Raw genomic sequence first — 16,479 nt, forward strand, 5'->3', positions numbered from 1 at the left:
ATCTATGACACTTGTAACTGCAAAAAAAGTAGCTAAAAAAGTTAGCATGCTAACAGTTAGCATGCATAAAATAACAAAATATATGATGACTCTTAGATGCTTACTTGCCAAATTACCTAACAAAGCTAGAAAAGCTAACCGCAACACTCTTGAAATAGCTAAATATTTGAGCATGACACTTACACCTGCCAAAGTAGCTAAAAAAGTAGTAAGATGCCAGGCGGGATACATTGTGGTTGTCGTTTTTTGTCTCTCCGCAGCGTGGCGGACGCTTTGAAGCGTCCCCCCCCCTCCCCCCAAAAAAAACAAAACAAAAAAAACTCAAAGTAATGAAATATTGATTTACAATCCCAGCTGATGTCCGCCTTCGATGTTGCCATCATTTCAACACAAAAGGGGGCGATGGGAACTCCTCCGCTTCCAGCCGATGTTTTGTGGCGACATGAAGGACGCCCATTGAAGCGGTTATTTCACTCACACACACGCACACACACACGCACGCACGCACGCACGCACACACACACACACACACACACACACACACACACACACACACACACACACACACACACACACACACACTGGTTATCATTTGGAATGGGGACCAAGGTTTTTGATCATGACTTGTGGGGACTACCCTTTCTGAAAGTTGTGGGGGGCATAAAAAAATGAGGTAAATTGACCACTGCCCAGTTAGCTCATACAACTCTTTGAATTTCTAGATTGATGAAGTAATGTGCTGATCATTCTTACTGGGGACCCTGGGAGAAAAAGAGTTAATATGGTTCATGGGGACCAAATTTAAATAATTTTGCATAATTCACACAAATTTGTACGTAACGACTAAGGACCCATTTGAAGGTAAAAAAAAAAAAAAAAGTTCAAACTAAAACTAACCAGTAAACATGTATCATGGGCCAAAGCTTAAAAATCACGTAGACATCTTCAGTGTCAGGCTTTCCCCTGACAGTTTGTCTATGTTTTAGTTTTTTCTTCTGCATTTGTCTGTTTCCTCTGTGTTTAGTATCTCCTGTCTTTAGTTCCTGTCTAGTGCTCTTATTTTGTCAGCTTCCTGTCTTGTTCCCTGAGTGCTGTGTTCCTCCTCAGCTGCGGCTGATTGGCACCTGGCCACACCTGCTACCAATCAGCCTGCTCCTATTTGTACCTGCTTTGTCTTGTGTCAGTTGCTGGATCATTGTATTGTCTTGTTGATGTCACGTCTAGTCGCCCTTGTGATGTGTTATCGCTCCTGTCGTGTCGTACCTTGTCTTTGCAGCGTAGCGGTAAGCTATATTCAGTTGATGTTTGTAGCTTACTGTTTTTTGCTCCCTGCTTCCGTTTTATTTTTCATTATACAAGTACGTCTTCTGTTTGCCTGTTTGCTACCCGTTAGCTTCCACGCTAGCTAAGCTCCTGTTCGTTATTTTCTAGCTCCCAGGCTAGCTCCTTTTGTTTGATTATCCGCCTCGTGCGCGCTTTGTGTTTGTACCCTTTTGGTTTTGTTTTTGTCTTAGTATTCAATTAAATCACGTTTTCTCATTCCATGGCTGCCTCCCTCTCTGCATCTTGGGGTTCGTCACCAAATAACCATGACATTCAGAATGGATCGGACTATCATTTAAAAAGGTTTCCCTATCGGGGACCTGTTTTTTTTTGTCCCCATACCGTCAGAGGTCCCCTAAAGGTGACTGTGCAAACCAGGGGTGTCAAACTCATTTTAGATCGGGGGCCACATGGAGAAAAATCTACTCCCAAGTGGTAAAATAAAATCCCTGCACGATAACTAAAAAATAAAGACACCTTCAGATTGTTTTCTGTGTTTAAAAATAGAAGAAGCACATTCTGAAAATGTACAAATCATAATGTTGTGTTTTTTTTTACACTTACATGTTGCGGTTAATAGTATTCTATCTTTATTTGTCGTTATTTATATTTTCTGAATGAATGATGTGATAATGTTCATCAGTCAACTCAATGGTGTTCATTTTCAATCAATCAAGATAAACAAATATCAAAATCCAATTACAGTATGCCATGTATGTAGTTTGATCGTTTTCCTCGATTGATGTACTAACATCATGTGGTTTATTTTGTACATATTAGAGATGCTCGGTTTGCGGTCTCATCCGCGGAGTACACTAATGGTTGTGATATAAACAATTTTAACACTCTTAGTAATATGCGCCACGCTGTGAAGCCACACCAAACAAGAATGACAATTACATTTTGGGAGAACATCCACACAGTAACACAACATGAACACAACACAACAAATACCCAGAATCCTTTGCATCCATGACACTTCCTGACTATTTTATACACCCCGCTAGCAGCAAACCCCGTCACCCCCCGCTGCGTCGGTAAGGTGGGCGAGGTTGGGGGCGCGGGGGTGTAAAATATATTCAGGAAGTGTCACGGATGCAAAGGATTCTGGGTATTTGTTGTGTTGCGTTTCTCTTCTGTTACTGTGAGGAGGTTCTCCCGAAATGTGTTTGTCATTCTTGTTTGGTGTGGCTTCACAGCGTAGCGCACATTAAAGTGTTAAAGTTGTTTATATCACAACCATCAGTGTACTCTGTATCACCCAGTATGCCTTTCAATCTTGTACGTGTGATTGCGTAAGCTACACACAACATGTTACTGGATTAACAATCGGTGTGTACATGTTGTTGAAGGTGTCAAAGGCAATAGCTTCACAGCACGCCCTTATTCTTGTCATCAGGATGAACACCATTGGATAATCACGAGAACGTTAGCGGTTCCCATTGTCCTCTTTAATCTGTGAAACGGGTTTAAATAGCTCTTTGAGTGGTAAAGATGGTCGACCTCTGATGTATTTCAACGGGCGGGTGGCGGGCGGTTGCGTTTCTGATAAAATGTTGGTTCGGGTGGACGGTGGGTGGATGACGACTTTGGTGATGCGGTTGCGGATGATATAATTGCCTATCCGCGCATCTTTAATACATATGTACCATCATCTACAGCAGGGGTCGCCAACCTTTACCACTCAAAGAGCCATTTTGACCCGTTTCACAAAATAAAGAAAACAATGGGAGTCACAAAACTCTTAAAATTTAAAATGAAATAACACAGCGTACAGCGTTATTTTTTGCTTGGTGCTATGTATTAACCAGGGGTCTCAGACACGCGGCCCGCACCTTAATATGAGAATTTAATATTAGTGCGGCCCACGAGTTTTGTTTGCATGCCGCTTGAGAACATCACATTTGCCAACCATCTCAATTTTTCCGGGAGACTACGGGGCTTCAGACCAACCATTCTCTCGACTGTCTGCTGGTTTTCACCCAAACAACAATAATAAGGGCGTGCTATGATGACAATGTGTCCAGCGCCCTCTACAACTGTAACAAACAGCTTACCAGCCCATTCACATGTTTTATGAGGCTTCTGCAGACACACATAAGTGACTGCAAGGCATACTTGCTCAACAGTCATACAGTTTACACTGAGGGTTGTGATATAAACAACTTTTGTACTCTTCCTCATATGCGCCACACCGTGAAACCACACCAAACAAGAATGACAAACACATTTCGGGAGAACATCCACACTGTAACACAACATAAACACAACAGAACAAATACCCAGAATCCCATGTATCCCGAACTCCTCCGACTACACCCGCTACCACCAAACACCGACCCCCCAACCCGCCCACCTCAACCGATGCATGGAGGGTGGGGGGTGGGGGGGGGGTGTATAATGTAGCCCGGAATAATTAGGGATGCATGGGATTCTGGGTATTTGTTCTCTTGTGCTTATGTTGTGTTACAGTGCAGATGTTCTGCCAAAATGTGTTTGTCATTCCTGTTTGGTGTGGGTTCACAGTGTGGCGCATATTAGTAAGAGTGTTAAAGTTGTTTATATCACAACCCTCAGTGTAACCTGTATGGCTGTTGAACAAGTATGGCTTGCAGTCGCTTGATGTGGCCGGCCGGCACTCAGATGGCATAGTATTAAAGCGGACGCGACGCCATGGTCGAGAGGACGTTTAAGGCATTGCCATCACGGCACGCCCTCAATATAGTTGTCCGGGTGAAAATCTGAGAATGTTATCCTGGGGAGATTTCTGGGAGAGGCACTGAAATCCGGAAAACCTCCCGGAAAAATGGGGGGGGGGTCGGCAAGTATGCAGCTGAGCAACATCAGAGTGATCCAAGAGCCGCAGGTTGCTATTGCAACATGAGGTAGACACATGTAGAAGAGCTTTTTCTTTCGTTCAAAAATTTCAGGTTAATTTGTATACTTAGCAAACTCATCCCACGGGCCGGATAAAACCTCATCGTGGGCATGATCCCGCCCGCGGGCCGTACGTTTTACACCCCTGGTGTAAACAAAGCGATGTCCCCATTAAGCAAGCATTGCCAGAACACACACACACACACACACACACACACACACACACACACACACACACACACACACACACACACACACACACACACACACACACACACACACACACACAACAGATGTCTGTTTAATTGATTAAAACAAATGACCCTCACATTGATCCCGGTCTCATGTACGTGTGTGTGTGTGTGTGTGTATGTTTCACTTTCACTTTCACTCCCCCCTCCCACCTCCCCCTCCTGTCATGAGAACCTGGCTGGCTCAGCATTGTTGCATATTTCATGTCCGGATGAGAGCTGACGCGGGGAAAGCGACGGACCGATACCCGCCCAGCAGCGCCCGTGTCACCCCCCCCCCCCAACGCCTTCCCCCCCTCACCGCCGCCACGCCCTCCTTTCCTATGGGACACACTTACGCTCCAATCAGCGTTCGAGGCTCCGCCTCTTTTGCGTTGTCCACTCGAGCCGCCACAAAAACAGTTAGCATGTGTCAAGTACCAAGTTATATGACCACGAGGTGTGTGGCTGCAGATGTAGCAAAAAAATGTTAGCATGCTAACAGTTAGCATGTGTCAAGTACCAAGTTATATGACTACAAGTTGTATGGCTGCAGATGAAGCTGAAAAACGTTAACATGCTAATAATTAGCATGTGTCAAGTACCAAGTTACATGACTACAAGATGTATGGCTGCTGATGTTGCTGAAAAATGTAAGCATACTAACAGCTAGTATGTATCAAGTACCAAGATATAGGACTCTATTAGATGAATGACTGCATATATAGCTAAAAAGCATTAGCACGTTAACAGTTAGCATGTGTCAAGTACCAGGTTTTATGTCTACTTGGTGTATGGCTGCAGATGTAGCAAAAAAACGTTAGCATGCTAACAGTTAGCATGTGTCAAGTACCAAGTTACATGACTACAAGATGTATGGCTGTAGATGTTGCTGAAAAATGTAAGCATACTAACAGCTAGTATGTGTCAAGTACCAAGATATAGGACTCTATTAGATGAATGCCTGCATATGTAGCTAAAAAACATTAGCACGTTAACAGTTAGCATGTGTCAAGTACCAGGTTTTATGACTACTTGGTGTATGGCTGCAGATGTAGCAAAAAAACGTTAGCATGCTAACAGTTAGCATGTGTCAAGTACCAAGTTATATGACTACATGGTGAATGGCTGCAGATGTAGCTAATATAAATGTTAGCATGCTAATAGTTAGCAGGTGTCAAGTACCAAGTTGTATGACCACAAGGTGTATGGCTGCAGATGTAGCTGAAAAATGCTAGCATGTTAAGAGTTAGCATGTATCAAGTACCAAGTTATATGACTACAAGGTGTATGGCTGCAGATGAAGCTGAAAAATATTAAAATGCTGATAGTTAGCATGTGTCAAGTACCAAGTTACATAACTACAAGATGTATGGCTGCAGATGTTGCTGAAAAATGTTAGCATGCTAACAGCTAGCATGTATCAAGTACCAAGATATAGAACTCTATTAGATGAATGACTCCATATGTAGCTAAAAAGCATTAGCACGTTAACAGTTAGCATGTGTCAAGTACCAGGTTTTATGTCTACTTGGTGTATGGCTGCAGATGTAGCAAAAAAACGTTAGCATGCTAACAGTTAGCATGTGTCAAGTACCAAGTTATATGACTACATGGTTAATGGCTGCAGATGTAGTTAAAATAAATGTTAGCATGCTAATAGTTAGCATGTGTCAAGTACCAAGTTGTATGACCGCAAGGTGTATGGCTGCAGATGTAGCTGAAAAATGTTAGCATGTTAAGAGTTAGCATGTGTCAAGTACCAAGTTGTATGACTACAAGGTGTATGGCTGCAGATGTAGCTGAAAAATGTTAACATGCTAATAATTAGCATGTGTCAAGTACCAAGTTACATGACTACAAAATATATGGCTGCAGATGTTGCTGAAAATGTTTAGCATGCTAACAGATAGCATGTGTCAAGTACCAAGATATAGGACTCTATTAGATGAATGACTGCATATGTAGCTAAAAAAACGTTAACACGTTAACAGTTAGCATGTGTCAAGTACCAGGTTTTATGACTACTTGGTGTATGGCTGCAGATGTAGCAAAAAAAATGTTAGCATTCTAACAGTTAGCATGTGTCAAGTACCAAGTTATATGACTACATGGTGAATGGCTGCAGATGTAGCTAAAATAAATGTTAGCATGCTAATAGTTAGCATGTGTCAAGTACCTAGATATAGGACTCTATTAGATGAATGGCTGCAGTTGTAGCTAAAAAAACCCTGAGCATGTTAACAGTTAGCATGTGTCAAACACCAAGTTATATAACTACAAGGTGTATGGCTGCAGATGTACCTAAAAAACGTTAGCATGCTAACAGTTAGCATGTGTCAAGTACCAAGTTATATGACCACAAGGTGTATGGCTGCAGATGTAGCGGAAAAAATTCAGCATGCTAATATTTAGCATGTGTCAAGTACCAAGATATATGACTACACGGTGAATGGCTGCAGATGTGGCAAAAAAAAAAAAAACGTTAGCATACTAACAGTTAGCATAGGTCAAGTACCATGTTATATGACTCCTAGGAGACTGGCTACAGATGTAGCTAAAAAAAACGTTAGCACGCTAATAGTTAGCATGTGTCAAGTTCCATGTTATGTGACTCTAGTCGGTGTAAGGCTGCAGATGTAGCTGCATAAATAAAAACATTAGTAAAACATTCCAAGTCAAAAGTACAGTACTTCATGAGTTTTTGGGTATAAACCTTTTAATTTTGTTTTTCTTCAGGGTGCTGGAGAAATGTCCGCCAAATTGGACAACATGTATCATTTTTATTATGTTTTTTTATTTATTTTTATTTATTGGCCAGATAGCGTCAACTAACACAAAATATGGGCAAAATCATCTAAAGAAGGCTAACATTCTAACAGTACTGTGCTAAATGGTTAACCACTGCAAGCTTTTAGTTAATATTAGTGAAACATCCACATATATGAAACTGAAGCAGACACCTGTTAAATTAACTAAAAAGCTAACATGCTGATGTAAACATGCTAAAATGCTAACTGTAACAAGTACCAAAATATATTAATCTGAGGTACCGGAAAAAATTGTTCATAATGCTAGCATGCTAACATTAGCATACATCAGACACCACCACATGACTGAGTTGTATATCTACACAAATAACTAAAAAAAAACAAGATAGTATAAACACATTAGCATGCTAACGGGTATCATTTGTCAAGTAACTAAATATTTGACGCTGAGGTGTATACCTGCTAAATTAGCTAAAAGGCCAGCAAGCTGATGCAAACATGCTCAAATGCTAACTGTAAAACGTACCAAAATATATTACTCCAAGCTACCGAAAAGTGTTTATACTGCTAGAATGCTAACATTAGCATACATCAGGCACCAACATATGACTGAGGTGTATACCTACACAAAAAAATAAAAAAAAACAAGATAGCAAAAAAACATTAGCATGCTAACGGGTATAATTTGTCATGTAACATAATATTTGACGCTGAGGTGTATACCTGCTAAATTAGCTAAAAAGCTAGCAAGCTGATGCAAACATGCTCAAATGCTAACTGTAACAAGTACCAAAACATATTACTTCGAGGTACCGGGGAAATTTGTCTACAATGCTAGCATGCTAACATTAGCATACATCAGGCACTACATATGACTGAGGTGTATACCTTGGCAAACAGCTACAAAATAACAACAACATAGCACAAAAAACATTAGCATGCTATTGGGTATCATTTGTCAAGTAACAGAATAATTAGCTTGAGTCAGGTGCGGGTGAGATGTCCACCTGAGATACATACTTCTTTACATTCCACAGCTGCTCTTCTTCATGTGGGCATATAAAGAAGTATGTCCCCCAGGCAGACCTCGCTCCTTCATGGCGTTCCACGGTCCTCATGTCCTCAAGACCCACTCGCCGGACTCTCGCCAGACTGCCACTCAAAGACTGACAACTCCGGGGTTGGAACCCAAGTTCAAGTGAGAACCAAAACTGTGACACCAAAGATTTAAACCCAGGACCGAGAGTGCGGGATAAAATAGTGACTAATAACTACCCTGGAAGAGTTAGACTTCATCTCCAGGACAAAAACTGAAAACTAAAACTTGACAGACTAAATCAAGGACTAACAGTTGTTGGATTTAATTGAAGACTTAACTTTGCAGGACTAATTTAAAGACTAAAATGTGTACGATTAAATTAAGTATTAAAAATTTCAGGACCAAAAGTTGTACGAAAATAAATTGAGGACTAAAAGTTGTAGGACTAAACTAAGGACTAAAAGTTGTAGGACTAAACTAAGGACTAAAACTTTTATGAATAAACTAAGGACCGAAAGTTGTAGTACTAAACTAAGGACTAAAACTTGCAGGATTAAACTAAGGACTACAACATGCAGGACTAAACCAAGGATTACAAGTTGTATGACTAAACCAAGGATTAAAGAGTGTTGGACTAAACTAAGAACTAAAAGTTCCAGGACTAAATTGAAGACTAAAACAAAAACATATAGGACTGAAAGTTGCAGTACTAAACTAAGGACTAAAACTTGCAGGACTAAACTAAGGACTAAAACATGCAGGATTAAATTAAGGATTAAAAATTGCAGGACTAAACTAAGGATGACCGACTGTTGGTACTAAACTAAGGACTAGAACTTGGATAACTAAACTAAGAACTAAAACTTGTATGACTAAACTAAGGATTAAAGATTGTTGGACTAAACTAAGAACTAAAAGTTCCAGGACTAAATTGACTAAACTAAGGATTAAAGATTGTTGGACTAAACTAAAAACTAAAAGTTCCAGGACTAAATTGAAGACTACAACAAAAACATATAGGACTAAACAAATGACTAAAAGTTACATATCTAAATTGAAGACTAAAACTTGCAGGACTAAACTAAGGACTACAACTTGCAGTACTAAAGTAAGGACTAAAACTTACAGGATTAAACTAAGGACGACATCTTGCAGGACTAAACTAAGGATTAAAGATGTTGGACTAAACTAAGGACTAAAACTTTCTTAACTAAACTAGTGATTAAAGATCGTTTGACTAAACAAAAGACTAAAACTTTTTTAACTAAATTAAGGATTAAAGATTGTTTGACTAAACAAAGCACTAAAACGGGTATGAATTAACTAAATATTAAAGATTGTTGGACTAAACTAAGGACTAAAAGTTGCAGGAATACATTTGCGACTAAAACTTGTGTGACTAAACTAAGGACTAAAACTTGTATGACTAAACTAAGGACTAAAACTTGCAGGACTAAACTAAGGATTAAAGATTGTTTGACTAAACTAAGGACTAAAACTTGTACAAGTAAAATAAGGACTAACACTTGTATGACTAAACTAAGGATTAAAGATTGTTGGACTAAACTAAGGACTAAAAGTTGCAGGAATTAATTGGCGACTAAAACTCGTATAACTAAATTAAGGACTACAACTTGTATGACTAAACTAAATATTAAAGATTGTTGGACTAAACTAGAGACTAAAAGTTACAGGAATAAATTGGCGACTAAAACTTGTGTGACTAAACTAAGGACTAAAACTTGTTTGACTAAACTGAGGACTAAAACTTGTAGGACTAAAGTAGGGTTAAAGATTGTTGGACTAAACTAAGGACTAAAACTTGTATAAGTAAACTAAGGACTGAAACTTTTATGACTAAACTAAGGATTAAAGATTGTTGGACTAAACTAAAGACTAAAAGTCGCAGGAATAAATTGGAGACCAAAATTTGTATAACTAAACTAAGGACTAAAACTTGTACAACTAAACTAAAGATTAAAGATTGTTGGACTAAACTAAGGACTAAAAGTTGCAGGAATAAAATGGCGACTAAAACTTATGTGACTAAACAAAGGACTAAAACTTGTATGACTAAAATAAGGACTAAAACTTGCAGGACTAAACTAAGGATTAAAGATTGTTGGACTAAACTAAGGACTAAAACTTGTATACGTAAACTAAGGACTGAAATTTGTATGACTAAACCAAGGATTAAAGATTTTTGGACTAAGCTAAGGACTAAGACTTGTATGACTAAACTAAGGACTAAAAGTCGCAGGAATAAATTGGCGACTAAAACTTGTATAACTAAACTAAGGACTAAAATTTGTATGACTAAAATAAGGATTCAAAATATTGGACTAAACTAAGGAGTAAAAGTTGCAGTAATAAATTGGCGACTAAAACTTGTATGACTAAACTAAGACTAATCTTGCAGGACTAAACTAAGGACTAAAATTTGTGTGACTAAACTAAGGATTAAAAATTGTTAGACTAAACTAAGGACTAAAATTTGTACAAGTAAACTAAGGACTAAAACTTGTATGACTAAACCAAGGATTAAAGATTGTTGGCCTAAACTAAGGACTAAAACTTGTATTACTGAACTAAGGACTAAAAGTTGCAGGAATAAATTGGCGACTAAAACTTGTATAACTAAACTAAGGACTAAAACTTGTACGACTAAAATAAGGATTCAAAATGTTGGACTAAACTAAGGACTAAAAGTTGCAGGAATAAATTGGCGACTAAAACTTGTATGACTAAACTAAGACTAATCTTGCAGGACTAAACTAAGCACTAAAATGTCCGTGACTAAACTAAGGATTAAAAATTGTTGGACTAAACTAAGGACTAAAACTTGTATAAGTAAACTAAGGACTAAAACTTGTATGACTAAACTAAGGATTAAAGATTGTTGGCCTAAACTAAGGACTAAAACTTGTATTACTGAACTAAGGACTAAAAGTTGCAGGAATAAATTGGCGACTAAAACTTGTATAACTAAACTAAGGATTAAAACTTGTACGACTAAAATAAGGATTCAAAATGTTGGACTAAACTAAGGACTAAAAGTTGCAGGAATAAATTGGCGACTAAAACTTGTATGACTAAACTAAGACTAATTTTGCAGGACTAAACTAAGCACTACAATTTGCGTGACTAAACTAAGGATTAAAAATTGTTTGACTAAAATAAGGACTAAAATTTGTATAAGTAAACTAAGGACTAAAACTTGTATGACTAAACCAAGGATTAAAGATTGTTGGCCTAAACTAAGGACTAAAACTTGTATTACTGAACTAAGGACTAAAAGTTGCAGGAATAAATTGGCGACTAAAACTTGTATAACTAAACTAAGGATTAAAACTTGTACGACTAAAATAAGGATTCAAAATATTGGACTAAACTAAGGACTAAAAGTTGCAGGAATAAATTGGCGACTAAAACTTGTATGACTAAACTAAGACTAATCTTGCAGGACTAAACTAAGCACTAAAATTTGCGTGACTAAACTAAGGATTAAAAATTGTTGGACTAAATTTAGGACTAAAACTTGTATAAGTAAACTAAGGACTAAAACTTGTATGACTAAATTAAGGATTAAAGATTGTTGGCCCAAACTAAGGACTAAAACTTGTATTACTGAACTAAGGACTAAAAGTTGCTGGAATAAATTGGCGACTAAAACTTGTATAACTAAACTAAGAAATAAAACTTGCGGGACTAAACACACACACGCGCGCACGCACGCATGCACGCACGCACGCACGCACACACACACACACACACACACACACACACACACACACACACACACACACACACACACACACACCCACACACACTCACACACACACTGTGGGATCAATAGCAATTTATAAGCAAATGTCTACAGGCCGAGTCGAGCTGTTCATGAAATGAAGTGTGTGTCGTTGTGTGTCTTATAGAATGCATCCAAGTATGTGTGTGTGTGTGTGTGTGTGTGTGTGTGTGTGTGTGACAGAGATGAAAATACAAAGAAATATCTGTTATCATGTTAGCCACTCTGGCGTTTGATTGGGCCCATATATGGTCATTTACGTCCAAACAGGAAGACGTTGTGGATACAACAGGAAATGTGCTGACACGGCAAACGAGCCACGCGAGTTTGCGTTTAAATTCGTGCGGGCATATGACCACAGATGGCGTGAAAGTTTCAGCGGGGCCCCCGTGTGACGCCATCTGCTCGAAACATGCACAAGAAACTACACTCACTTTTGCACCAGGCGCTACCGACGTGGTGTGGATAGCGCCACCGACTTTTTGTGGGTAGTGCCACACACATTGTGCATATGAGGGCTGCCCAAACTTTTTAACGTATATATGAAAAACCCAAAACCAGTGAAGTTGGCACGTCGATGGTAAATAAAAACAGAATACAGTTATTTGCAAATCCTTTTCAACATATATTCAATTGAATGGACTGCAAAGACAAGATATTTGATGTTCATACTGGAAAACATTGTTATTTTTTACAAATATTAGCTCATTTGGAGTTTGAAGTCTTTTTTCATGTTTCAAAAAAGCTGGCACAAGTGGTAAAAAAGACTGAGAAAGTTGAGGGATGCTCATCAAACACTTATTTGGAACATCCCACAGGTGAACAGGCTAATTGGGACCAGGTGGGTGCCATAATTGGGTATAAAAACAGCTTCCATGAAATGCTCAGTCATTCACAAACAAGGATGGGGCAAGGATCACCACTTTGTGAACAAATGCGCGAGCAAATTGTTTAAGATTTTTTTTTTTCATCCAGCTATTGCAAGGCATTAAATGATTTCACCATTTAAGGTCCGTAATATCATCAAAAGGTTCAGAGAATCCGGAGAAATCACTGCAAGGCCGAAAACCAACATGGAAGGCCCGTTACCTTGGATCCCTCAGGCGGTACTGCATCAAAAAGCGACATCAGTGTGTAAAGGATATCACCACATTGACTCAGGAACACTCAACAACACCCAGAAAGGCTTCGCAGCGCCCGAGCTCATTAAAGATGGACTGATGCAAAGTGGAAAAGAGTTATGTGGTCTGACTTGTCCACATTTCAAATTGTTTTTTGGATCTGGCCCACTGGCCTTGACTTTGACACATAAGGCTGTAGATAGTGTAACCAACATTGTATACGAATGACTAAATACAGTATATGTACGTATATAAAAATACATGTATATACAAACCCTGTTTCCATATGAGTTGGCAATATTTGTTAGATGTAAATATAAACGGAATACACCGATTGCAAATAATTTTTAACTCATATTCAGTTGAATATCCTACAAAGACAATATATTTTATGTTCAAACTGCTAAACAATGTTTTTTGTGCAAATAATCATTAACTTTAGAATTTGATTCCAGCAACACGTGACAATGAAGTTGGGAAAGGTGGCAATATACACTGACAAAGTTGAGGAAAGCTAATCCAACACTTATTCGGAACATCCCACAGGTGTGCAGGCAAATTGGGAACAGGTGGGTTCCATGATTGGGTATAAAAACAGCTTCCCAAAAAATGCTCAGTCTTTCACAAGAAAGGATGGAGTGAGGTACACCCCTTTGTCCACAACTGCGTGAGCAAATAGTCAAACAGTTTAAGAACAACGTTTCTCAGAGTGCAATTGCAAGAAATTTAGGGATTTCAACATCTACGGTCCATAATATCATCAAAGGGTTCAGAGAATCTGGAGAAATAACTCCACGTAAGCGGCATGGCCGGAAACCAATTTTGAATGACTGTGACCTTCGATCCCTCGGACGGCACTGTATCAAAAACCGACATCAATCTCTAAAGGATATCACCACATGGGCTCAGGAACACTTCAGAAAACCACCGTCACTAAATACATTTCGTCGCTACATCTGTAAGTGCAAGTTTAAGCTCTACTATGCAAAGCGAAAGCCATTTATCAACAACAAGAAACGCAGCGGGCTTGTCTGGGCCCGAGATCATCTAAGATGAACTGATGCAAAGTGTAAAAGTGTTCTGTGGTCTGACGAGTCCACATTTCAAATTGTTTTTGGAAATATTCGACATTGTGTCATCCGGACCAAAGGGGAAGCGGACCATCCAGACTGTTATGGAAGAAAAGTTCAAAAGCCAGCATCTGTGATGGTATGGGGGGGCATTAGTGCCCGAGGCATGGGTAACTTACACATCTGTGAAGGCACCATTAATGCTGAAAGGTACATACAGGTTTTGGAACAACAAATGCTGCCATCTAAGCGCTGTCTTTTTCATGGACGCCCCTGCTTATTTCAGCAAGACAATGCCAAGCTACATTCAGCACGTGTTACAACAGCGTGGCTTCGTAAAAAAAGAGTGCGGGTACTTTCCTGGCCAGCCTGCAGTCCAGACCTGTCTGCCATGGAAAATGTGTGGCGCATTATGAAGCGTAAAATACGACAGCAGAGACCCCGGACTGTTGAACGACTGAAGTTCTACATAAAACAAGAATAGGAAAGAATTACACTTTCCAAAGCTTCAACAATTAGTTTCCTCAGTTCCAAAACATTTTTTCAGTGTTGTTAAAAGAAAAGGTGATGCAACACAGTAGTGAACATGTCCTTTCCAAACTACTTTGGCCCGTGTTGCAGCTATGAAATTCTAAGTTAATTATTATTTGCAAAAAAAAGTTTATGAGTTTGAAGATCAAATATCTTGTCTTTGTAGTGCATTCAATTGAATATGGGTTGAAAAGGATTTGCAAATCAAATTTCCCAACTCATATGGAAACGGGGTTTGTATATATATATATATATATATATATATATATATATATATATATATATACATATATATATATATATTAGGGTTGCGGAAAAACATTTATTCGAATACGATTTAAATCGAATACGTTGTGCGGTTCGGAATCGATTTTAATTTTTAATTTTTTAATTTTCTTATTTTTTTTAATCAATCCAACAAACCACTACACAGCAATACCATAACAATGCAATCCAATTCCAAAACCAAACCTGACCAAGCAACACTCAGAACTGCAATAAACAGAGCAATTGAGGGGAGACACAAACACGACACAGAACAAACCAAAAGTAGTAAAACAAAAATGAATATTATCAATAACAGTATCAATATTAGTTATAATTTCAGCATAGCAGTGATTAAAAATCCCTCATTGACATTATCGTTAGACTTTTATAAAAATAAAAAAAAAGAACAATAGTGTCACCGTGCCTTACACTTGCATCGCATCTCATAAGCTTGACAACACACTGTTTCCAATGTTTTCACAAAGATAAAATAAGTCATATTTTTGGTTCGTTTAATAGTTAAAACAAATTTACTATATTGCAATCAGTTGATAAAAAATTGTCCTTTACAATTGTAAAAGCTTTTTTTTTTTTAATCTACTACTCTGCTTTCATGTCAGCAGACTGGGGTAGATCCTGCTGAAATCCTATGTATTGAATGAATACAGAATCGTTTTGAATCAGAAAAATATCGTTTTTGAATAGAGAATCGAATCGAATCAAAAAAATAAATATATTATCGAATGGTGACCCCAAGAATCGATATTTAAAGATTCGCAGCCCTAATATATATATATATATATATATATATATATATATATATATATATATATATATATATATATATATATACACACATGTATGTATATACATACATGTATGTATATGTATAACTCATTAAATCAACAAAATCTTAAAAACTAAGAAAATAGAAAACACTGCCAGTGGGACGTTACATTTTAACTAAAATAACAAATGACATATATAGTAAAAAATAGAATAATATATTAATATTAAATCCGAAGAAAAATAATTACATTTCTCAGCTTTTTTGTTGTGTTATTTTTCCTTTTCATTCGTCTTTTTTGTCATATTAGCACTGGATTCAACAAATGAATAAATACATTATTTTTTAGAATGTGGATGTTAATTTATAAGTAAAACAATATATAACAATTAAATCCATATTAAAATAAACATATAACTCAACTTTTATTTGCTCTTTCATTCATCTTTTTTTGTTTTATTAGCCCTGATAAGTACATTAATCATTCACTTGAATGTGGAAGTTGCACATGTCAATGAAGTCAATATTAAAATGGGCTCATAAATAAACACAAGTGATGTCATCCTCTTATTTAAATAAAGCACATTCAAACTAATAATAACTGGGGACCATTTCAACAGCCGCACGTCGGTCACCTGACACGTGGTCTCACAGAGGG

The sequence above is a fragment of the Nerophis ophidion genome, linkage group LG27, assembly GCF_033978795.1.
Source record: "Nerophis ophidion isolate RoL-2023_Sa linkage group LG27, RoL_Noph_v1.0, whole genome shotgun sequence".
In the NCBI taxonomy this organism is placed as follows: domain Eukaryota; kingdom Metazoa; phylum Chordata; class Actinopteri; order Syngnathiformes; family Syngnathidae; genus Nerophis; species Nerophis ophidion.